The sequence below is a fragment of the Pseudopipra pipra genome, chromosome W (genome assembly GCF_036250125.1).
Source record: "Pseudopipra pipra isolate bDixPip1 chromosome W, bDixPip1.hap1, whole genome shotgun sequence".
NCBI classification, from domain to species: domain Eukaryota; kingdom Metazoa; phylum Chordata; class Aves; order Passeriformes; family Pipridae; genus Pseudopipra; species Pseudopipra pipra.
In genome coordinates, this window is record NC_087580.1 from 26,535,159 (window position 1) to 26,550,856 (window position 15,698).

The 15,698-nt window shown below is 54.9% G+C and overlaps 1 pseudogene; it reads left to right on the plus strand.

Annotated features, from left to right (window-relative positions):
* LOC135405598 (zinc finger protein 850-like) overlaps nt 1–15,698 on the plus strand; it is a 598,288-nt pseudogene that overhangs the window by 209,713 nt on the left and 372,877 nt on the right.

The window sequence follows — 15,698 nt, forward strand, 5'->3', positions numbered from 1 at the left end:
CAAGTACAGCTGCCCAGAGCATTTCTATGGATTTAGCACTGAGGAGTTTTCTCCATGGGGATCCTGTGCAGCACAGAGATACTATGGCAGAGCTGTGCCCTTCTGGAGGGCACCTGCAGCCCTGCAGGACCCCCAGGCAAACAGCTGAAGACCCTGAAGGTGCCTGGAGGGCACTTGGGCACTTGGCTCCCACAGACACATCCCCACAGCAGCACCCAAAAGGTTTGTGTCTGCACAGGAATCTGCCCCCCCAAACCCCACAGTGGCTCAGAAAACCAAATGGTGAGAACAAGGAGAGCCCAGGCAGCAGGGGATGGCAGTGAAATGCCACAGTGCTGCTGCCAAGGGAGGAGGGACACAGAGAGACAGCTGGAAATCAGGGCCCTGTCCTTGCCTGGGCTCTGGCTGCTGCAGGGCAATGCACAGCCCAGCCCCCGTGGGCCTGAGGGCACAGGCTCTGCTTAGGCTGGGAAAGGAGCCCAGGGAGGAGCTGCTCAGGGAAGGGGTCTGTGCCACAGGGACAGCAGGGAGGGGCCCCCATCCCCCTGCCCAGCCCTTGTGGCAGCAGCTGCCTCTCCCTGCCTGCCTGTCTGTGGGTGAGGAGCTGTTCCTGCCAGCAGCCCCTGCCTGTGCCCAGCTCAGCTCCCTGCCAGTGCTGCCAGAGCCATCCCCAGCCCAGTGCCCAGGGGCAGCTCTGCCTGGGCAGGGGCTGCAGAGCAGATCCCAGACAGCCTGTGGTGGCTGGGAAGTGGGAGGTGTTCTGGGGGGATGTGCTTCCTGAGAAGGGCCCCTGGAAATGGCAGGAGGTGGAGCTGAAGCTGTGAGGAGCCCTGAGCCTGCAGCTGAAGGGCCCTGCCCAGCCCTGCCCTGCCCTGCCCTGCCCTGAGGGGTCACTCCTTCCACCCACACCTTCTGCCCCAGCCCCCTGGCAGCTCCTTGGCCGGGCTGAGAGCTGCCCCTGGCAGGCAGCAGAGTCCCTGCCCCAGCACACAGAGCCCTGGGGGCAGGACCCTGCTCTGCACCACAGCCCTGGGCACCCCTGGCTGCACCCCCACCTTCCCACCCCACAGCCAGCCCTGCCACAGGGAACCTTCTGGCCCTGGGCCTCTGATGGGGCAGCAGCAAGTCCTGCTCTGCAGCAGCTTCTCCTGCTGCACCCCAGCAAATCCAGCAGAGCCATCCTGACAGCTCCTGCCACTGCTGCCATTTGGCAGCTGGCAGAGGCACTTGCAGGAACTCACCTGCACTGCTCTGCAGCCAGGGCCTGACTGTGGCAAAGGGCTGGCAAGGTTCCTGCCCTGAGCAGCTCTGCCCTGTCCTCCCAGCCCAGGATCCCTTGAACCTCCTGCTCCCTTCTCCTCTCTGCCCTTGCTGCCTGCAGCTCCTGCCCTGCTCTGCCATATGGCCACTTCCCCTGCACTGCAGCAACTGGGAGAGTGGAGAGTCCTGCTGAAAGATCCTGGAAGCTGTGGGATGTGGCAGCTTTAGGAGATCCCTGAAAGAAGGCAAGTTGAACTTTCCCACAGCCAGAGAATTCTTCCTTCAAATCCTGGGAAGGTTTCTCACGTAGCGAGAGCTCAGTCACCTCCCAGCCCAGGCTGCCTCTCATCTCTCTGCCTTCTCTCCTGTGCCCTGGGTGCTGCAGGCAGTGCCCTCAGCCCTTCTGGGCTGTGCAGAGGAGCTGCTCCTGGGCAGAGTTGTCTCTTTGAAGCTCTTCTTGCTTGCCAGGAGCTCCCTGTGTGCCAGGAGCCCAGCCCAGCTCAGCAGCACAGCAACAGCCCCAGGCATTTCATGACCCTCAGGGGGTTTGTCGTTGTTTACATGAGACTCAGTCCCTGAGAGTAAACAAACAACTTTTCAAGAAGTCAAAGTGTTATTGAAACACTGAAGTTTCTTGTAGTGCTAATGAGTCTCACTGAGGGACAGAACTGAGAAGGTGTCCCCAGGTTCCTGTTAGAGCAGAAAACTGCAGACAGTGATGACAAGGATGGACAAGCAAGGCAAAGGTGGCTCTGATGCTGAATAAACCTTGACTTGTTTCCTTAATCCAACTGGCCAAGGCCTGACCCCCAGCCTCTGGGAAGGCAGATCCTGTCCCTGCCTCATTCCTCAGGGCTCTTCCTGGGGCACTGGGATGTGGGATGTGCAGTGCCAAGGGCAGGACCATGGGGTGGCACCTGCCAGGCTGCTGAGCAGGGACAAGGAGGCCATGAGGCCCCAGGGCTGCAAGGGCCACTCCCCTCCTCCTGGCATCAGGGGCACAGACAGCAGCCATGGCCAAAGGCCTGCAGAAGGTGGCTCTGGCAGGGCCTTTCAGCTTCTCCCCCTCCCTGTCTCCTCTCCAGCCCAGGCTGTCCTACGGTGTCCATGCCCTGCCCCTTTCCCTGCAGGCTGTCGTCATCCCCCCGGCTGCCCCACCTGGCTGGCACCTTCCTGCACTGACATCTCTGCGTCCTCCCTGGCTCTTCCTGCACACACAAAGCCTTGGACTCATCCAGACTCCTTTTTTGTGACATATTGCAGCACAACACTGACCTCAGAGGGAAATTTCTGACTTCTTGTCACCAGTCTAGGCCACCCCAGCTGCCCTTGGTGGCACTAGTTCTTTCTCAGGCTGTTTTCTGACAGGAAGAAAAGCTCCACCAGCTCTGACACCCCCCATTCCAGACCTCTCAGGCTACTCCTCTACTTGTCCTCAATTTTTACACCCCTGACCCCTGAGTCCTCAGCCTCTATATACGGGTCCTGTGCTTGAGGCCCCAAATTCCTTCCTGGGAGATCTCTGGGACCTCTCCAAAGTTTTGGAACATGACAATAATGTGCTCTTATCCCAGGAAACACAGAGGGACACTTTTTTCCAAGGGTTGTTTTGGCAGAATGAGGCACAATCTCTTTAAACTTTCTTGCACAAGGGAGCTCTGAGCTCTGGGTACGGAGGGAGGTCCAAGTGCCAACCACTGGAGTAGGAGCTACAAATCATCAGGGCTTGTGTTCTTTGGAGGGCCTGTCACTGGTGAGACTGCTCTGTGTGTGTGTGCACATGGAAGGAGTTGAAGGGCACAATGAACTGTCTCAAAACACTGTCAAAGCAGGAAAATCCCATAAGGCACCACAAGACATAAGCACTGGTGGCAAACAGGAAGGCCTTTAGTTCCAAGGCCTAAATGGAGGTGAAGCTTTGGAAGTAGCCCCCAGGACAGAATTGCACTGTGCAGACTGTGGGAAAGAGCAGACAGCCCCAACAGGAAGCCAGGGCTGGTAAGGCAGGTCTGGGGAACCCATCCAGACAAAGATTCCCACCTGCAGACTGGAAGCACACCGGGAAAACAAGCTGTGGGAAAGGAAGCAAGTCCTTGTAGACGTGCCAGCCCAAGCTGTGGGAACAGCATCTACCCCCCTGAATACCCGGGGCTTGGGCTGTATAAAAGTGATAGCCCAGAAGCACAACTTGGGGACCCTCCACCAAGCAGAGCAGGGTGAAGAAGGACCAGTGGGAGCCTCAGGGATCTGCATGGTGTGATACATTTACTTCATCTCTGTCTCTCTCTCACTGGCTTCCCACCACCCCTTCTTCTCTCTCTCTCTTTCTATTTCTTTCTTTCTCTCTCCCTCCTATTTACTGTTAAATCAAAGTTGGACTGCTGACTTTGGCACATGGTCTCCTTTGCAGCTGAATTTGGGCAGAGGTGTCTTTTAATAATGGGAACCTGAGAGTATCCTTGAGGTTTTACAGTGTGGGAATGGCCACTGGATTCCATGAGGTTCCACAGAGTCACAGGGATTCCTTTGCTTCCATGGGACCCTGCAGTGTCACAATGGCCCCTTGATTCCATGAGATTCCACAGTGCCAATATGGGCCCTTGATTTCTTTAGGTCCACAGCATCCCGGGGTCCCTTTGTCTCCATGATGCTCTGCAGTGTCACAGTGGCCCCTTGATTCCATGAGGTTCTGAAAAGTCTCAGGGTTCCTTTGGTTCCATGAGGCCCTGCAGTGTCACAGTGGCTTTTGAGTCCCTGAGGTTCCCCAGTGTCACAATGGCCCCTTCATTCTATGAGGTCCCAAAATATCTCAGGGCTCCCTAGGTTCCATGAGGCCCTTCATGGCACAATGAACCCTTGGTTCCATGAGATTCCACAGTGTCCCAGGGTTCCTTTGGCTCCAGAAGGCCCTACAGTGTCACAGTGGTCCTTGGTTCCATGAGGTTCCACAATGTCCTTGCTGGAACACACAGGGCTGTAATGTTGTCACCCCTGCAGAGCTGCCTCCAGCTCTGGGCTCCAGGACAGGAAGGACATGGACCTGCTGGAGCGAGTCCAAAGGGGACCAGCAATAGGATCAGAGGGATGGAGCAGCTGTCCTGTGAGGAAAGGCTGAGAGAATTGGGATTGTTCAGGTTGGAGAAAAGAAGGCTTTGGGGTGACCTAATTGTGGCCTTGCAGTGCCTGAAGGGAGCCAACCAGAAAGATGGGGAGAGACTATTTACAAGGGCCTGGAGTGACAGGACAAGGGGAATGGCTTCACACTGAGAAAGGGAAGGGTTAGATGGGATATTAGGAAGAATTTCTGGACTGTGATGGTAGTGAGATTTTGGCACAGGTTGCTCAGAGAAGTTCTGGCTGCCCCATCCCTGGAAGTCTTCACAACCAGGTTGGATGGGGCTCTGAGCTCTGAGTCTAGTGGAAGGTGTCCCTGCCCATGGCAGGGGGTTGGACTGAGATGTTCCTTAAGGTCCCTTCCAACCCAAACCATTCCATGATTCTGTGACTGGTGGAGGATGTGGTGGTCGGAGCTGACAGGCACAGAGACCCCAAAATGATGGATTTTTCCATTCTGGGTGGAGGAAGGAGGGGGCAGCAGAACTGACACCCTGGATGCTGGTGGTCAGACTTTGTCCTGTTTGGGAGACTGACTGAGCTGGGTGTGAGTGTGGATGTGCTGGAGGGCAGGAAGGCGCTGCAGAGGGATCTGGACAGGCTGGATCAATAAGGCCAAGTGTCAGGGCCTGCACTTGGCTCCCAACAACCCCCTGGAACGCTCCAGGCTGGGGGCAGAGGGGCTGGAGAGCTGCTCAGCAGGAAGGGACTTGGGGGTGCTGCTTGACAGGGTCTGGATATGAGGCAGAGTGTGCCCAGGGGGGCAAGAAGGCCAAGGGCATCGTGGCCTTGGTGGAGAAGAGTGTGGCCAGCAGGAGCAGAGAACTGATTGCCCCTCTGTGCTGGGCACTGGGGAGGCCCCACCTGGAGTGCTGTGTCCAGTTCTGGTCCCTCAGTGCCAAAAGGCCCTTGAGGGGCTGGAGCGTGTCCAGAGAAGGGAACGGAGCTGGGGAAGGCTCTGGAAAACATGTCTGCTGAGGGACAGCTGAGGGAACTGGGCTGGTTGAGTGTGGAGAAGGGGAGGCTCAGGGGGGACCTCATTGCTCTCTGCAATAACCTGAAAGGAGGTTTTAGTGGGTGTGGGGGTCGGTCTCTTCTTTAAAGCCTTTAGTGACAGGAAGAGAGGAAACGGCTTTAAATTGCATCAGGCAAGGTTCATATTAGATATTCCAAAACCCTTTTTCCACTGAGAGAGTGTTCAGGCATTGGAACAAGTAGCCCAGGGAGGTGGTGGAGTCTCTGGAAGCATTCAGGTGGCATCTGGATGTAGCACTTTGGGATGGGGTTTAGGGAAGATTCTGATGGTGTTGGGTTGACAGTTGGACTAGAAATCTGGAAGGTCTCTTCCAGCCTTGATGATTCTGTGATTCTCTGACCTGTCATCCCTGTTTGCAGGTTTGTGCTCTAACAAGACCCTGGGGATGTTTTCTCAGCTGGGTCCACAGAGATTGTTTTGTGTGAGCTTTTTTCCTCTACCATCAAAACAAGGAGTAATTAATGCTCAATCCAGCAGATGGATTAGCAGGATACCCAGGGGTGCACCAAGTACCTTCCAGTGAGAAGCACAAGAGACCAGTAGACAGTGACAATATTGTTCTAATGTTAATGTCACTGGAGCACAGAGTGAGATCACTTCTGAGTTATGTTTCTTTAATTAGTGATTGGGAATAAAGAGAAAAATCACATAGTTGATGACACTCTAGGATTTATTTCACACTCTTAACAATAAGGTATTTTCCAGCTGGACTTTGAATAAGGTTCCATGGTATATTGCAAATTTCTATCTCAAGTTAACAGTCTTCTGTTAACTTCTTCTTCTCAAAGAAATTCTCAGCAGCTAACACCCTTTCATCATCTTGCTCTTTCCCTGATGGCTTGGCTTCTTTCCTGTTTTATCCCTTCTCAGGCACTAGTGCCAGAGGCAATATTGAGGAAGGAACTGGGTTTTAAAAAAGAGAAAATGCAAGAACTTCTTTCAGGCAGTCAGTTCTTCTGGGCAGGGCCGTCTGACTCCTGGTGTGTTTCCCTCCATGTGCTCAGCACCGGCACAGGGCACACTGAGGGAGGTCTCCAAACTTTCCTGTAGGTGATTCCGTCAAAACTAATCCCCTCCCAGGGCATCACAAGATGATGCTCATCAGCTCTTCCAAGTCAAAGGATACTTTTCCCCCAGGGCAGAAAAGATGGAAACATGCTACCGGTGCAAGAGGGGGACAGTGGAGGCCCATCCTCTGCCCTGGGGGCAGTGACCCAGATTCCCTGTTTGTCCTCTAGTCCCTCTGGGAGCCCTGAGGTTTCCTTCTGGTCCCCTCTGGCTCCCTGTGCTTGGAAAGCCTTCCAAATCCATTCTGGTGAGGGGAGGTGGTGATGCAGCAACAGCAGCCGCCTCGTGGGATGGACACCCCTGGGGAGGCAGAGCTGGGGCCACTCATTCTGTGCCCTGTCCTGGCTGGATGCTGGGGGGACTGCCCTGAGGAGAGACCAAGGAGGTTTCTCCTGGGGAAAGCCTCAGCCAGAGCTCAACTTCCCAAACAAGCCTGGGGCTGGGGGTGTGCCAAGGGGGAAGTTGTCCTGCAGGCAGCAGGACAGGACAAGCAGGACGCAGTCTGCTCAGGACACGGTGCATCTGAAGGACACCATGGGTTTGGGCCCATTGTTGCTGCTTTATTAAATCACAGCTGCCTCCAACTGGCTCAGTGAGAACAGAAGAGCAGTGCTCGTAGTTTGAATTGTGGTTCTTGGTGAAGATTTGATGGCATCAGGATTCCAGTTCTCCTGCCTGTAGGAAGGACAGAGTTTCTTTTTTGTGATAAGATCCATGCCTGGAAAGCTCCCCAGGCAGCCACCAGGCCCCAACATGGCATCAGGGCAGTTGGCAGCAGTCCCCCCAACACCTGCCTCCCAGCCCACGCCAAGCCACTGTCTTACCCACAGCCCCAGAGCCCTGGATGCCACCATGGCTGTCCCTGACACCACCCTGCTCACCAGCTCAGGTGTCTCACACAGTGCCTGGGAGCCTGGGAATGTTGGAAGCTCTTCATGGATGTGGACATTGGTACCTGAAGAGCTTCTGGCCTGAATCAAGGGCTCGGTGTTGGTCCTAAAGCCTTCAGGATGCCGATGGTCTGTTCTGCCAGGCAAGAGACGACTTCACTGCTGTCTGTCTTCAAGGGCTGAAGGGCTGTGAGAAAAAAACAGAGCCGAGATGAAACTCCAGACATCCCTCCAGCCCATGTTCCCCACTCACTGCTGCAGATCTCATCCAGTTGCTCTTGGCTTCGGTTCCTCAGGTGCCCATTTTCCAGCTCCAGGGGGACAGGGCCAGTCAAACCACGGCAACTTGGCAGAGACGTCTTCAACTGCTTCTGCTTCCTCAGCACCGCTGAGCCCAGGTGGTCTCTGAAGGGGCAGATGGAGAAATCCTGCATGTTGCTGCTCTCCTGGGAGGAAGGAGGAAAGGTGAGCTTTGGAAACAGCAGCCCCCTGCCCACAGTGAAAGGGGATGGGGATGGTGGCTGAGGGAGATGCCCTGGGCTCAGATTCCAGAGCAGGGACAAGTTGCACTGGGCTGCAAGGCCCAGAAGCCACCAGAGCCCAGGGGAGCAGAGCCTGCTGCCAGAGCTGCTGACAGGGCTGGGCTGCAGGGGAATTCTCACAGCCCAGTGCCCATGTCAGGGCTCACAAACCCACATCAGCCTTACCATGTTGAGGAAGCATGAGAGGTTCTCCACCAGATCCTCAGTGGCTGGGCAGGCCTTTATCTTCTCCAGGTTTGTACACATCAGGTTTTTAGAGACCATCACAATCTCTGTCCAGGAGTCTTCACTGCCAAGAGACAGGAGCTCCATCATGTTTGGCACCAGGAGCTCCAGTTTTCCTGAGCAGTGGGACCAGTGCACTCCACAGAGACATCTTCAATTGCTTGTTGTTCCTCAGCACTGCTGAGCCCAGGTAGTCTCTGAAGAGGCAGATAAAGGCCTCTCGCATGTTGTTGCTCTCCTGGGAGGAAGGAGGAAAGGTGAGCTTTGGAAACAGCAGCCCCCTGCCCACAGTGAAAGGGGATGGTGGCTGAGGGAGATGCCCTGGGCTCCGATTCCAGAGCAGGGACAAGTTGCACTGGGCTGCAAAGCCCAGAAGCCACCAGAGCCCAGGGGAGCAGAGCCTGCTGCCAGAGCTGCTGCCAGGGCTGGGTGCAGGGCAGCTCTCACTGCCCAGTGCCCATCTCAGGGCTCACAAACCCCCATCAGCCTTACCATGTCAAAGAAGCGCGAGAGGTTCTCCACTAGATACTCATCAGTGGGGCTGGCCTTTTTCTTCTCCGGGTTTGGACACATCAGGTTTTTAGGGACCCTAACATCCTCTGTCCAGGAGTCTTCACTGCCAACCCACAGGAGCTCCATCATGTGTGGCACCAGGAACTCCAGTTTTCCTGCCTGTAGGAAGGACAGAGTTTCTTTTTTGTGATAAGATCCATGCCTGGAAAGCTCCCCAGGCAGCCACCAGGCCCCAACATGGCATCAGGGCAGTTGGCAGCAGTCCCCCCAACACCTGCCTCCCAGCCCACGCCAAGCCACCGCCTTACCCACAGCCCCAGAGCCCTGGATGCCACCATGGTTGTCCCTGACACCACCCTGCTCACCAGCTCAGGTGTCTCACACAGCGCCTGGGAGGCTGGGAATGTTGAAAGGTCCTCATGGGTGTGGACGTCGGCGCCAGAAGAGCAGTGCTTCTGGCCTGAATCGAGGGCTCGGCGTTGGTCCTAAAGCCTCCAGGATGCCAATGGTCTGTTTTGCCAGGCAGGAGACGAATACATTGCTGTCTGTCTTCAAGGGCTGAAGAGCTGTGAGCAAAAGAAACGGAGCCAAGATGAAGCCCTGTGTCTGCAGAGACCTCCAGACGTCCCCTCCAGCCCATGTTCCCCACTCACCGCTGCAGATCTCATCCAGTTGCTCTTGGCTTCGGTTCCTCAGGTGCCGCGTGGCCACCCCTAGGCACAAAGCTCCGTCAGCCCCTGCTCCCCAGCGGGCTCCCAGCAGCACGGCCCCTGGTCCTGCCCTGCTCCCCCTCAGCCGGGATGAGCCCAGGAAGCACCAGGAGCTCAGGGGGGTGGAACTCAGCCCAGTGCCCACCAAGCCCAGCCACGTGGGCAGGGGTGGCAGAGGGAGGCCCAGGCCCAGCCTGCGGCAGCCGGGGCTTGGGTGGCCCCAGGGCTGGGCCTGGCTGTGGCTGCAGGAGCAGGGACTGGGCCAGCTTGCCCAAAGAGGGACCCCGGGGGCTGGGGCTCACCGATGAACCTGATGGCCGCCTCTCGCACACTGGCCTCAGGGTCCTTGAGGTAGCTCAGGCCCTGACGCAGGTACTCTTCAGCCCTGCTCCTGTCCTTCCCCACCTGGAGAGAGCACAGGGACACGGGCATGGCACAGAGCCCCCCCGCTGGCTGCAGCAGTCCCTCCTGCCAGCACTCAGTGTTGCCCAGAGCCCTCTCTCCCGCTGGCTGCAGGGAAGGGAGAGGGGCCTGCAGAGGAGCCCCTGGGGCTCTGTTCTTGGAGGGCACACACTGGGCTGCAGCTCCAGCCTCTGGGCTCTGGGCCCACACAGTGGGCTCTACCTGTGGGCCAAGCCTCACCCAACCTGCACCCTGGCACTTGGCCTTACCAAGCACTCGCCAATCCTCCACATCTGCTGCTTCTTCACCAGCTCTTTCAGCTCCCTCCACTTGAGCAGCTTTGTTGCAGCAAGGAGCGCTTCCTGGGCGGCCTGCATGGAAGCAGAAGGGGTGAGGTAGCAGCATGGCTGGCAAAGGAGAGCTCTTGGCTTTCTTGCTGGGGAGATTCTGCCCTCAGGATTTGGGACATGCCCTCACCAAAGTGTCTAGGGGACGTGTGAGGACAGCCCTGCAGGACAGGGCCTGAGGCTGGACGCCCTGTCTTTGGACACATGCCAGGGACAGCAGAAAAGCCTGTGGGGATGTGCCTGTTCAGGCTTTGGTGGTCACAGGCTGCTGACGAGCCCTACTGGAGCCCTAGGGCAGCTGTTGGAAATGGCCGTGCCAGCTTCTCCATCCCTGCTGGCGCTGGCTCTGCAGGGACCTTTCCCACGGCTTGTGCTGGGCCACGGCTGCCCACTGCCAGCAGCCCTTGCCCTGCTGCCTGGGCCCCACAGGGCGGGCCAGCCCACCTCTCTCTGTGCCAGTGCTCAGCCTTCCAATGTGTACCTTGGCCACGCTCGGGGACTGGTCACTTGTGCGAATGAGCAGCGGGACCAGTGCACTCCACAGAGACGTCTTCAATTGCTTGTTGTTCCTCAGCACTGATGAGCCCAGGTAGTCTCTGAAGAGGCAGATAAAGGCCTCTCGCATGTCGCTGCTCTCCTGGGAGGAAGGAGGAAGGGTGAGCTTTGGAAACAGCAGCCCCCTGCCCACAGTGAAAGGGGATGGGGATGGTGGCTGAGGGAGATGCCCTGGGCTCAGATTCCAGAGCAGGGACAAGTTGCACTGGGCTGCAAGGCCCAGAAGCCACCAGAGCCCAGGGGAGCAGAGCCTGCTGCCAGAGCTGCTGCCAGGGCTGGGTGCAGGGCAGCTCTCACTGCCCAGTGCCCATCTCAGGGCTCACGCTCCCACATGAACCTTACCATGTCAAAGAAGCGTGGGAGGTTCTCCACCAAATACTCATCCATGGGGCTGGCCTTTTTCTTCTCCAGGTTTTGATTTATCAGTCTTTTCAGGATCATAACGACCTTTGTCTTGAGGTCTTCTCTGCCAACCCACAGGAGCTCCATCATGTGTGGCACCAGGAACTCCAGTTTTCCTGCCTGTATGAAGGACAGAGTTTCTTTTCTGTGATAAGATCTATGCCTGGAAAGCTCCTCAGGCAGCCATCAGGCCCTAACATGTCATCAAGGCAGCTGGCAGCACTTCCTCTAACACCTGCCTCCCAGCCCACGCCAATCCACCGCCTTACCCACAGCCCCAGAGCCCTGGATGCCACCATGGCTGTCCCTGATGCCACCCTGCTCACCAGCTCAGGTGTCTCGCACAGCATGATGAGGCCGTCGAGCACCTGGGAGGCTGGGAGGGTTGGAAGCTCCTCATCGATATCAAAGTTGTCATTCTGAAGGTATTCAAATTCTTCGTCTTTGTCCTCCCACTCAAACTTCGTGCTAGTGCCACTGGGCAATGGCTGTAGAAGCAAGCACAGTAGTGAGAGCCTGGCAGAGTCTGCAGGGCTCGTGGCAGGGGATCAAGTCCTTTTCTGGTAACTCACAGCCAAGTCAGAGGTGGAGCTGCTTTCTGAGGAAGAAGCGCTGAGACTGCAGGGCCACCAGTCGACCCAGAGCATGACAGCGAATGGCCATAATATCTTGTCTCCAATCTTGGGCTCTGAGAAGATGCTCTGCCACATTTGCATGGCCACACTGCAAGGCAGAGCTCTGTGTCAGCAGGGCGGCCTGGAGTGCAGCGTGGCCGGGCCAGCCCAGGTGCCTGGGGCCCTGCCTGGGCAGGCAGCAGGGCACTGAGCTGGTGTTCCCCTCTAGGCTGGGAGCAGCAGGGTGGCTCTGGGCTGGCTGGGCCAGCTTTGTCTGCTGCAGGCCTGGACAACCTAGCAGGGCTGGAAAGCTTGGTGGGATGGAGAACCCCTCTCCTCAGGGCTGTCCTCCATCATTCCTTGGCTCTGGGAGCCAGAGAGTCTCAGGCTCCATCTCCCCACAGCCAACAAACCCTCAGGCTTTTCAGGGCCAGTACCTGTCTCCTTGTGGAGCGATGCTCAACAGTGTGGCGACTACCTTCCTTGGGAAAAACTCTGCTAGCAGCAGAAGCAGGGAGTGGAAGCACTCCTGCACACGTTCACACTTCACACCTGGCAGTCCTTCATGCAGGAAGCTCAAAATCTTTGGCACCTGAAGGGGACAGAGGTGAGGAGAGTGCTGCCACGGTAGTACAGCCTCAGCTGCCCTTTCCATGCCACTCTGCTGCCTTCAGGTGCCTTCAGGTGCCTGAGACACCTGGGTTTGGCAGGGAGGGATGGGGAGAGGAACAAGGCCTTCTAGGGCTGAAGGGCAGGGCAATCCAGCCACAGGCCACTTACATCCGTCAGGAAGAAGCACGGGTCAACCGTGGCCAGCCACAAAATCTCTTCTGCTATGATCCTGCGCCCTCTGTAAAGGTTCCACCCAAATGGTTCAACCCATGGACGAGGCTCTCCAGGTATCCATTGATAATTCTGTGCATCTTTCTGCTCCAGGGCTTCAAGGACGATGTGCGTCCTCTCCGAGTGTGTGAGGTATCTTTCGAAGGGCTGCGGCAGGAAGGAGGAGAGTAAAGATGTCACCCCAAGGCCCCTGCTGGTGCTGCTCAGATGGGCAGCGAGAGCAGCCCTGGCCACAGGTGCCCAGCAGTGCTGGCAGCAGTGCCCACAGTCACTGTGTGGGGAAGGACGAGAGCAGAGGGTCCTTAGGCTGAGGCAGGAGGGCTGGGCTCATGCTCACGGGGTGCTGGCCCTGCACAGGACCAGGGCTCACTGCTGGGCAGGAGAGCTGCAGCTGCTGCTGGGACACCAGCAGAGTGCTGCCCTCTGACAGTCCCTGCTTGGGGACAGCAGGAACCCTCTCATCAGGGACACTGAGGCCCTGTCAGCCCCACCGATTCTGGGTGCCTTTGGCTCACAGGAGTGCCCTGCCGATGGCACGGACAAGAGTCTCAGCAACGGGGGAGCTCATTACCTTGATACCGCACTTTCTTCCGAGAGTCTTGCAGAAGCAGGTGATTTCACCTTCCACGTGGCGTGCGTATCGTTTGCCCCTTAGCCTGGTCCTGCCTAAAGAGCAGGGCAGATGTGCAAGTCAGGGAGAGCAGCTTTGCCATCAGGCTTTCCAAAGCAGCCCGAGATCTGCTTGGGAGATGGCAGGCCAGAAGGAGATTGTGGAGGGAGGGGGTCAGAGTGGGCTCCACAAACAGGCAGGGTTGAAGATGGTGAAAGGAGCGGGGAAGGAGAGCAGCAGAGAACAGGTGCAAGACTTGAGGAGAGCACTCCACTTGTGCAGCAAAAGAGAGCTGGGATGCTGCGGGGAGCAGTTGGAGGGGCAAAGGTGGTCAAGCAGAGAAGCAGAGCTGGGAGGTGATGTCTGTGTGCAGAGGGACAAAGGCCACCACAATGCCCCTGAGCTTTTTGCTTACAGATGAATTCACTGAGGTGCTCAACAGTCGCCCGACACTTTATTGAAGCTTTATTGAAGTTGACATACTTTGCTTAATGCAATACAGTTTATTATTTCAAACTAACACCCAAAAAAGAGTGCATCTGTGAATAAAGTCACATCTTACTGGGAATTCCTCTCTAAATCTGAGAAACCTGGCAAACAGCCTTAGCTGAAAATACCCAAACCTACGTGAGTTGTGCTTTGACTGCTGTGCTTACAGAACATCTGATGGTGGTAAAAGCAGAACTAGGGCTGTCCAGAGCACTCATGTTCTGTGCAGTCTCTGACAGGAACTCATGATGGACTTTGCTGGCCAGAAAGGACACGTCTGCTCTTTCCTGCAGTGTCAAAGTTACCAGGGATGTGTCTTCGAGACTAAAACCTTGCTTTAATGGACTTTGAGACGCAGACCTTGAGGTTTGGTTTGTTCACAGCCTCATTCTGTCCATTCAGCTCCCTCTGCTGGAGGAAATTCCATTTCCAGGGGAGGTCACCTCAGTTTTGAAGTTGAAGCCTCAGATTTCACTCTGGAAAACTTGGTCAATGTGTTGGTGTCTCATGCGTGGGTGTTGTACGTGTTGGATTTCAGCCTCCCACTCGAGGAACAGAAGGTTTCAATAGACCTCAAGTGGCTGAAGCCCTGGGTTTGGCCATCAGGACTTGTCTTTCACTGCTGTGGTCTTTTAATTGAGCAACAGAGAATTGCAGCAAAAAACTGAAGAGAAAAACTTTGTAAATTTTGTTTCAGAATCGTTGCCTTGAACCTTTGGTCGAGGTTGGGAATGGTTTGTCTCCCTTGGCAGGGAGGGTCAGTACTCTTTGTCATTCTGACATGACTGCCCAGGGCCCTGATTTTATTGTGGCCAAAATACTGGGCTTGGAAACCAAAGCAGGAGCTGGTAGATAACAGCAGCTTGAAAAATGGGCTGATGCCTAATTGATGTGGCAGAAGGAATGAAAGACTCATGACAGCTAAGAAAAAAATTGGGCTTTTCAGTGTCCACCTCAGGTTAGGATGACTGCCTGTGTCTTAGTGGAGGAAGATGTTTTTGTAACTTTATTGAAACTTGTTAGTAAAATGTGCCTGAATTCCTAAGGAAACAACCACTGTGAAATCTTTTAAACCAAATGTAGATTTCCAAAGTGTAGAAGTTGCTATTAATATTTTGGCCATTCCTGTGGCATCTTTTTGGTGTATGAATGACTTTGAGAACAAGAACGTGTTCTTAATTATCAGGTCTGTTTACTGCTAATTATTTTACAAGGTTGAGAGAAGAGTTTAAGATGAAAGTTGTGGGGTTACTTGCAAAGTTTTTGGTACAACCAATGCAGCTGAACCTGGTGGGGAAATTTGCCCTTAAATTGGTTTTGGCAGATCTCATGAGTGTCTAAGGCAGAGGCCAAGCCAACTGGAAAGAGCTTTTCAAGGGTGACTAAGATGTAACTAAATTACCTTTTTGAGAGGTGGGGAAAGCTGATGTCAGGAACTAAATTTCCTTATGTTAAGCTTAGTAAAAATATATTAACATAAAAAAATTAAAATTATTTTAATGGTCTTATTTATGGGTTTTTCACTGTGCTTATGTTAGTACTTCTGAGTGTTTGATTGTCACAATAATGGACAGCTTCGTGGTGTTTTGTTTTTTTTATTTTTCATGTTTTGATACTTTGGTCAAGGCATTAACATTAAAAATCATTCAAAATTTTAATTCATCTTCAAACACCAAAATAGATTTGAAATGAGGGTAATGAGAACAGTGGGGGAAAAAAAACACCCAAGCTGAAAACCAAAACAACCCCAAAAACTGTTCATTTTTCCATTGTATTTTAAACAAGGAAGTCTGTAGAGAAGCAGAAAACAGGAGACATGGGCAGGTGTGAAAGTCAGACTGGGGCTTGTTGCACTGGTTCCAGTGCTCTTTGCTTCAGTGTAAATGGTCATTTTGAGATGAGACTGGGGAAACTGGGCTGCCAGGGCAGAGACCACTGGCTGGCCCCACTGGTTTTTGCTGGGCAGTGGGTAATTTCTGCCTCACTTGTCAGAATCAGCCTACGGTTATCAGGGAATGGGGTAGTGGTGAATTTGGCTTTCAGACTAAAATGAGGTTAAACTTACACATATTCAAAAG